General features: G+C 42.9%; 1 long non-coding RNA gene across 2 annotated transcripts; it reads left to right on the plus strand.

The window, feature by feature from the left end:
• The first annotated feature begins 3989 nt into the window (after positions 1-3989).
• On the plus strand, positions 3990-9079 carry LOC132873067 (uncharacterized). Of its 2 annotated transcripts, XR_009651528.1 has the most exons (5): positions 3990-4068; positions 4200-4310; positions 5440-5493; positions 6371-6419; positions 6500-9079. It is a non-coding gene; the product is annotated as an uncharacterized LOC132873067 (long non-coding RNA). The 2 variants fall into 2 exon arrangements; XR_009651527.1 differs by lacking the exon at positions 3990-4068 and having other exon boundaries at positions 4075-4310.
• Positions 9080-9449: the final 370 nt, after the last annotated feature.

A 9449-nucleotide genomic window follows, 5' to 3' on the forward strand; every position in this document is an offset into this window, starting at 1 on the left:
TATCATTTAAAAAATTAATTATTCAGAGCTACAAAGCATTTGGTAAATACAGTTAAATCATTTTTGAGCTAAATGAACTCATGCAGGACATACTGAAATAAATTGTACTACCAGTTACATGCTGAGGATGGCACTGAAGAGTCAGAAGACTGCTTTTTCTCATACAGTTTGGATTAGTGTAGGATATATTTCCAATCTGGGATGTAGAATTTTCAGTTAGTTTCAACCAAAATCCCTATCTACATGTTAAATGTAGACTACTCTTAGCAATTAACAAAAAGAAGATCATGATACCTGTGTCCAGGTCTATATGTATGTCTAGATGTATGCTGGGATAGTGTACAGGAACATCTGTGTTGAGTACGGACTAGAAGTCCCCAAGTCCCAATGGGACATACCACCAAAAGTGGTCCTGTGGGACTTCAAGTTGACAAGCACGTGCTGGTGAACCAACCAGACACAGTGGTGGTAGACAAGGAGCAGAAGAGTATAGCTGTGATAGATGTGGCAATCCCAGCTGGCAGTAACATCAGGCAGAAGGAGCGTGAGAAGATCAAGAAATACCAGGGACTGAAAGAACAACTAAAACAGATGTGGAAGGTAAAGTCCAAAGTGGTCCCAGTGGTGATAGGAGTATTAGGAGCTGTGACCCCCAAACTGGGAGAGAGAGTGGCTCCAGCAGATTCCAGGTACAACATCTGAGGTCTCTGTCCAGAAGAGTGCAGTCCAAAGAACAAACAGCTAATATACTGCACAGAACCTTCAAACCCCCAGGCCTCTGGTAGAGGAACCCGAGTCTGACAAAGACAGACACCACCCTCCCACTACCACCAGGGGGGTGAGAGGGAAGTTTTTAAAAATATGTATATAAATGGCATTGGGACTGATAGTGATGTATTATTATCCATTCCCACTTACCCTGTAGGGTCACAGGCAAGCTGGAGCCTATCCCAGCTGACTATGGGCGAAAGGCAGGGTACACCCTGGACAAGTTGCCAGATCATCACAGGGCTGACACATAAAGACAAACAGTTATTCACACTCAATTTAGAGCCACCAATTAGCCTAACCTACATATCTTTGGGGGAAACCAGAGCACCCAGAGGAAACCCACACAGACAGGTCCTCATCAGCCACTGGGCTTGAACTCAGGACCTTCTTGCTATGAGGCAACAGTGCTAACCAACTGCACCACTGTGGGGAATGGCATGGCTATACTTAAAAACATAAAATTTTAACTTGTTTCCCACACATGCTGTTAAAATTTGAGGTCAATTGAATGAGAATTGGCAAATTTTTTGAAACACCCTTCCATCCATCATCTGTAGCCGCTTATCCTGTCCTACAGGGTCGCAGGCAAGCTGGAGCCTATCCCAGCTGACTATGGGCGAGAGGCAGGGTACACCTTGGACAAGTCACCAGGTCATTGCAGGGCTGATACATAGACACAAACAACCATCATACATGTCAACCTTTGGTCAATCAAACCTGTATAACCAACCTCCAAAATCCGTATTTCCCTTATAAAATCCTTATAAGATGCAAATTAAAATAATTTACCTAAAATTTGAATGATAATTGGCGGCACGGTGGTGTAGTGGTTCCGGGTTCGAGCCCCGTGGCCGGCGAGGGCCTTTCTGTGCGGAGTTTGCATGTTCTCTGCGTGGGTGTACTCCGGTTTCCCCCACAGTCCAAAGACATGCAGGTTAGGTTAACTGGTGACTCTAAATTGACCGTAGGTGTGAGTGTGAATGGTTGTCTGTGTCTATGTGTCAGCCCTGTGATGACCTGGCGACTTGTCCAGGGTGTACCCCGCCTTTTGCCCGTAGTCAGCTGGGATAGGCTCCAGCTTGCCTGCGACCCTGTAGAACAGGATAAAGCGGCTACAGATAATGAGATGAGAGATGAGATGAATGATAATTAACAATGATATATCCAAGTTACTTTTTATTCAATATTAATAACAATAAACCTTCAGAATGAATACAAAGCTCCAATGTTTGACAAAAACACAAAGTGTCACTCTAATGTTCTGAATTGTACTCCATGACAGCTTTTTTAGCAGTCTGCACCAATACCTCACGAGGCTGCATGTCACAGCAAGTGTCTGTGTTGATCTTGCCGGAGTGCCCATTCAGAATCTTTTCAGTCGCTAGTGAAAGTCGCTCAGGTGGAAATACGCGTTTCAAACAAAATGTTACTTCCCGGTTGGCGGGATTCTCGCAATGCGGTGTGCGCATGATCAAAAGTGGAACGAAGTCTCGCTACCACAAGATAACGCGCGATTTCATAAGACTCTTTACTGGCTGTTTGTGCTTTCTGTGGTGTACAGTATGTTTGTAAATGTTATGCGCTCTTTTATCATCGTGGGAATATTTGTACGCCCGTATACTATGTTTATTGAATCAAATCCATATAAAATACGGACATTCCGTATAGGTTGTTATGTATGAACCATTCACACTCACATTCACACCTGCGGTCAATTTAGGGCCACCAATTAACCTGGGGTCAACTGTGCAGGAAAATGGGAGCTGCGATAGTGAGGTGAGAAAGAGAGTGCAGGCAGGGTGGAGCAGTTGGAGAAGGATTTCGGGAGTCATTTGTGATCGGAAAGTCCCAGCAAAAGTGAAAGGTAAGATGTATAAGACAGTAGTAAGACCAGCTGTGATGTATGGATTGGAGACCGTACCTTTAACGAAGAGACAGGAGGCAAAGTTGGAGGTGGCGGAGTTGAGGATGTTAAGGTTTGCGATGGGAGGTTGGACAGGATAAGGAACGAGCACATCAGACGGACAGCACATGTAGAGAGCTTGGGAATTAAGCTAAGAGAGATGGTACAGGGGGCGGCACGGTGGTGTAGTGGTTAGCGCTGTCGCCTCACAGCAAGAAGGTCCTGGGTTCGAGCCCCGGGGCCGGCGAGGGCCTTTCTGTGTGGAGTTTGCATGTTCTCCCCGTGTTCGCGTGGGTTTCCTCCGGGTGCTCTGGTTTCCCCCACAGTCCAAAGACATGCAGGTTAGGTTAACTGGTGACTCTAAATTGACCGTAGGTGTGAATGTGAGTGTGAATGGTTGTCTGTGTCTATGTGTCAGCCCTGTGATGACCTGGCGACTTGTCCAGGGTGTACCCTGCCTTTCGCCCGTGGACTCCAGCTTGCCTGCGACCCTGTAGAAGGATAAAGCGGCTAGAGATAATGAGATGAGATGAGATGAGATGGTACGGGCACATCCTGAGAAGAGATGCAGAGCATGTTGGAAGGAGAATGTTGATGGAGCTGCCAGGCAAACGAAAACGAGGAGATACATGGATGTAGTGAGAGAGGACATGAAAGTGGCAGGTGTAGTAGAGAAGGATGCTGAAGACAGGGAGCAATGGAGACGAAAGAACCGCTGTGGCGACCCATAATCGGGAGCAGCCAAAAGAAGAATTAACCTAGTCTGCATGTCTTTCTCCCTATACAGACACGGGAAGAACATGCAAGCTCTACACAGAAAGGCCCTTACCAGCCACTGGGCTCGAACCCAGAACCTTCTTGCTGTGAGGCAACAGTGCTAACCACTACACCACCCCTTATTATTATCAGTGACAGGATAAATATATGAACAATTTGATGCCTTATTACATAAATATTCAATGAAATAACAAAACACTCGAACAATAAATACATTTTTTGTTTCTTACACGATTTTACATTTTCACAGAAATACACGGATGCTTCTCTCTTTAAAGCGCAACGGTCGTTTCAGTTCTAACCAATAGAAATCAAGACCAGCCACCTCTTCACGTTCTTATTGGATAACGGTAAAGAAAGCTCTGTCCAATCAGCTATGGTTTCCGGACGGAACCAAACTGTTGGCCTGTGAGCGCGCCTTTTGGCTGCGGACGCTGATTGGACAAGTTCCAAACCATCTCCGTCCTCCCTGTATAGGACAACTATATAGGGTGTTAAATAACAAAACCTACACCCTACAGAGTGCACTTTGTATCTGTTATGACGCGATTTGGGATCGAGTCTTTGCCCCGTCAGACTGAGAGGAGCCTGGAGGACTCTGCTTGCTGCTGTGCCGAGTAAGCAGTCTGGCTGAGGCTGCAGTGCAGCCCGAATGGGGCGTCTGGCCCCACGCCATTAATATCACTTCGAATTAGATCAGTGGGGACTGTAATCAGGCAGTACTGACTTATTATTATTTTTTTTCCAGAGCAGCATTTTCATATACCATAGACAAAGCTGTATTTCACTTAAAGCGGGTTTGAAAACCAGTCGGTGGTGGAAACTTTGGTTGAAACAGGACAAGAACAAGATTTTAACTGTAAGTTTGCATCCAGTGTGGAAATCCTAAATAGTGGTGTCTTCTGTGCAAGCTGCTGAGGAGTATTTCCTTGGCAGGAATGTCGGTTGTCCATATTTCATGATTTACTGGTACTTTATCTCTTAGGGAGTTCACAACTCGAAGGATTAAAAAAAAAAAAAAAGCTCGACAGAATTTTAATTTAATTTAATACACAAACTGCTGGATAGTTTCCCGTCATGTTTGTCTCTTATCCTGTCATAGTGCTGTGTTAGTTAGAGTTAGTTAGCTGTAAGAAGCTAACTAACTCACTCCATTCTTTTCAGGCTAGCCGAGCTGAGTTAGCCATCGAGCTAGCAAGCTGTTTCTTTGTTCAGGAAACCTCGCCGCTTCAAAGCATAAAGTCGGGTTTTTGAAGCAAAACGACCCCTTGTGGAGTAAACTCAGGCTTGTTTTTACGTCAATTTCTCCTCGCTGTGTGGAAAAAAAAACATCCATTGTAGTAGTTATTTGAATTTAAGTTAAACAGCGCGAGGCGAAGTCGTGTGCTAATGCTTTGTATTAGCTTAGCTCAGCTTAGCATAGCTTAGCTTAGCTTAGCATAGCAATGGGGGGGAATCTAGCTAGCCGCTGTGGTTTCTTTGAAAATGAACTGTACGTCTTGTTCGGCTCTTCTCTGCATGGAAAATGAGCTGCCTTGCTGTCTATAAAATGTGCCAGGCAGGCTAAATTTATCCAGTTTATGTAATTAACGACGATTTTGAATGAAAGGAATTTCCTCTGAAACTTTATGCTGTTATTTAAGGAGGATTTTTTTAAAATAGGTTTTGTACAGTTATGAACAGGACAACGGATTTGATATATTGATGGATTATTATTATTTATTATTATTATTATTATTATTTCCCCCCACCGGAGGCTCCAGCAGCTCTGTGGACCACAAGGTCCTACATTTCAGCAGCTGCAGGGGCCGATGAGGTCATGCAGGCGGGCTGCGACATGCCAGTGTGTCTCCCATCTTAAAATGCTCTATGCGTCCGCGTGCACGCGTGCGCGTTCACACACACCAAGGGCAATGTACATTCTGCTCCACTGAAGCTGCAACCACTTTCACAAGACACCACTGTCTGTCTGTTCTTTTGTCTCCCAGAGATCTCCAATCCTCTGCAGTGCCAACAGACGCTCCTGCAGACCGACAATCATGGTGAGCCTTCATTTCCCAGGAACCATGAATTCATTACTTGCATTTTCATTGCATGCCTTTCTCTTTCAGTTCATCTTTTGATCTCTGGTTGCATTCATTTATTTATTTATTTATTTATTTATCCATCCCCTTTTCATTTCATGTTTGACTCTCTGCAGCAGTACCAGGCTGTGTCGGGCACCTTTGCCTTTGCGCCTCGCTTGCTTGCTCGCTCGCTCGTTCGTCTGGAAGTTTGCATTTTCCTGACTGTGTGTGTGTGTGCGCTGCAGCAGCAGCACTGAGGGTTCATCAGGTTCGCAGTGGTGGGTTGAGACAGGACGGGAGGGGTAAGAGGGAAGAGAGAGAGAAAAAAAAAAGTGACCTCTTTTTACTTGGCTTGGAAGCGCTCCAGAGCTGCAGTCGGGGAAGTGGAATAGAAGGGATTTGAACAGGTGCCGGGCTGTGCTATTGTGGCCATGTGTGCTTTGCTTAAGGATGATCTTCATTTTTCTTCATTTGTCTCTTCAGATTTTGTACGGGTGCCTCCTCAGCTCCGTTTTAGTCGAGGTTTGTCCGAACCGTTACACACTCCTTATTTGGAAGCGTCTTCGGTGTGCTGTATTAGATGAAGGATCAAATTGCAGTTAGTCTAACCCTCATCTGACGGTGGCTACATATCATCCACCCTTAAGGCACCGGCTCTGATTGTTCTCCTTTGTCACTTTGGACACGTGTAGTTGCGAGGCAAATGTTATCATGTCAGATTTTTTTTATCTCGTTTCTTTTATGAATCCCTGCACTAGTTGGTCCCCCCCCCCCCAAATTACCTTGACCTGCTGTACCAATATACCAAATCATTAATACCCCGTTTTTTTTTGGTGTGTCTTTTCTCGTCAAGCTTCCTGCCGCAGAACTGAACTGACAGGAGTGATGGAGGATCCCCAGAGGTACGTTCTAGAACTCTAAATCCTCACAACAATGTGCATGAAATGACATTCAAATAGGAATCAGGCTGTATGTGTTGCAGATGCCTTGGAATGTCACCACCTCTCGTTTCTCCTTTGTGTCTCCTCTCTGTCTGAGGGTTAACATCTGGGCCCCTGTACAGGCCAGGGTGATGGGGAGCCACATCGAAAATTCAACATTCCTTCCGCCTGATGTTGGCTAGAAGTGGTTTATTAACATGGAGTCTCTTTTAACGGAGTCCGAAAAGCCTCCTTGTATAGTTTTGTTTCCTAAATTTGTGTATATTCTCATTTTTATGGTATGTGGTAAAGATGAAATGTGACTGTGGGGCTGTTTTCTTCCCCATCTGTGTGATTTTTTTTTTTTTTTTTTTTATATTTTTTAATTTTATTTTTTTAAGACTATGATAGAAATGCTTGGGACTCTAAGCCTTGATAAGTTCATTTTCTTGGGAGGACAAAAAGTAGCGGCAGATGCCACAAAGCACCTCGTGACAGAGCTGACAGATTGGAGCTGTACAGACCTGCATGTCTGCATCGTTTACAACCTCCACAGGGCCGAGAGAACCTGCAGCAGCATGTCATCCACTTGTCCACTACCTACAGAAGCAGGATCCTGTTTTTTTTTTTTGCCCCCTCCGCCCCTCCCCTTCCCCCAATGTTCGTCCTGGTTTTTTTTTTCTTTTTCTTTTTTTTCCCTTTACAGACTCGCCAAGACTTCAGTATTGAATCTGCTCCAATATTATCTCTTGCAGTCACACTGCTAGGGGAAAATACTTCAGTGGGGGAGAAATAAATTTATTTATATACCCGAAAGCCTAGTACACACTTTTCCAGCACCCACCCTGACACTAAACTCTGCCAGAATTCATCAGATAGTTAGTTGGTTGGTTGGTTAGTCCCTCGGTTTCTTCATTTTCAGATCCACCCTTAACCTACAAGCAACTGATCATGTCTTCACACACTAAACTACTGAAACCTATATTCTCACACTTGACAGTATTTTACTGAGGCTAAGAGTCCCCAATTCCCACGCAGTTACTAGATGCTTTGTAGTACACAGTATTTTTTATTTTTAGTTTTTAACCTTGTTGATTGACTAAAGGGTTTTTTTTGGCTTCTTTTTATTTTCTTTTGCTTTGCCAGTATATTAAAGTGTAATCATGTGTGTTGTGATATAGAAGTAGCTGTAGAAACCGCATTGTTTCCTTGTGGTAAGTGATTGAGATGCTGCCACGGATTTGAGACACTGATGAATGGTGCTATTTTGGACTTTAATCTGCTCCTTGGTAAGGTAGCCGAGATGGTTTTTATTTCATATCTCTTCACGTCTGGAGAAGGTGTTTGGTTCTTTGTCGTATGGTTGTTGTAACTTGGTCTGGATCGACTTTTCCCCTCCCTCCCTCCTTCCCACTCTTGTTTCGGTGTGGCTTTCTCTTTGGATTTATATATATACATTTAAAAAAAAAAAAAAGATGCACACTAACAGACCATGAAGAACATTTTTTTTTTCTCTACGGAGATGATCTCTTTCAACATGGTGATTGTTTAAAAAAAAAAAACAGCGGGAGCAATCACAAAACTGCAATTATTAATGTTTTCCCTTTAAGGTCGAGCTGATATGATGGATTAGTTGCACTTACTGGCACTAGAAAATTTGGCAGCGGCAAAAATAACATGGCATCTATGAGTGTGGTTTTTTTGGGGTTTTTTTTGTTTTCTCCTTGATAGTACCATCAAGGATCTGTCTCTAGGAATGTATTTAGCATTTAAAGAATGCAAACTGATGGAACGTTTAGGCAGAGTTGGTTTCTTTTGAAGTGTCTTTTGCTTAATATTGTAAATACTTGTTCACCCAGGGAAAGGCACCATTCAGAGCATTTCCTGTAGGACAACTCCAAAATGACTTTTCTGTGAAATAGTCCACGAACAGGTTGGTTTAAGGTCACCAATCAGCTGCATTGTCTTCACCAGCCAGTAATTAGAAGAATCTTCTAGCAGCCAAGACCCTCATATCTCATAGCACACGATCTGATCATGCTCTTTCCTAAGCTGAAAATGTAGCACTGATGAATTAGTGTTCATCAACTTTTATAAAAAAAAAAAAATTTAAAAGTGGTTTTGTGAGTAACTTGTAGGTCTTGAGAATAGAAGCAAAAAAGCTTTATATTTATTTTGGGTATTTTAGTAGCAAAGTGTCGTCCTTCGGTATTTGCAGTTTTGTCTTTGCTTCCAGTTTGACATATATACTTTGAACAATGCCAATTCAACGACCAACTTGAAAGCCCACTTTAGTTTCTTTTGTCTTCTTTTTTTTTTTTTTCCCCCCCAGTATAGTGGGAACCTTCCCAGCTTGCTCTAGAGCTTCCCTAGTGCATCAGCTGCATGCTTTCCGCTTTGATTTGTTTTCATCTTCATCTTGACTCTCTGCGTTGTGTTTTTTTTTTTTTTCCCTCATAGGCTAGGTATTCTAGCTCCTGTAAATAGCATAGATTTAGGTAGGGTCTGCTGTACGATGTTGAAATACTATAATAATTATTGGTGTAAAAAGAGTCAGCTTGTGATCAATAATGAAGCACTCTGTATTGTATAAGTAATTTTGACAATTTAAGCTGTAGTTCAATAAACATGCAAGTTCTCAAGGTGGTTTTTGTGTGAGGTTTTTTTTTCCCCTCCGTCCATAGCCATGGTGAGTAAGCTGTACTAGTTTGCTCCTGCAGGAGAAAATTATTTAACAATTACACACTGAAAGCGAAGTGAATAATAACTGAGACTAAGTAAAGGCGGATAATTGTTCTAGTATAAATGCACGTGATTATTTAAAAAAAATCGCATTGAATCATTTATTTCAAACTTCAAAAGTGGTGTACAAACGTAATAAGAGCGTGGTGCAGACTTGCGTCACTTATCAATGCCAACTCACATAAAATACAGTTTTGAAACAGATAACATAAATCACAATTCCACCTTACCTTTGAATAGTTTTAGACTGAACTTCGTAGCATCTTTAGT

The sequence above is a fragment of the Neoarius graeffei genome, chromosome 25, assembly GCF_027579695.1.
Source record: "Neoarius graeffei isolate fNeoGra1 chromosome 25, fNeoGra1.pri, whole genome shotgun sequence".
Lineage (NCBI taxonomy): Eukaryota > Metazoa > Chordata > Actinopteri > Siluriformes > Ariidae > Neoarius > Neoarius graeffei.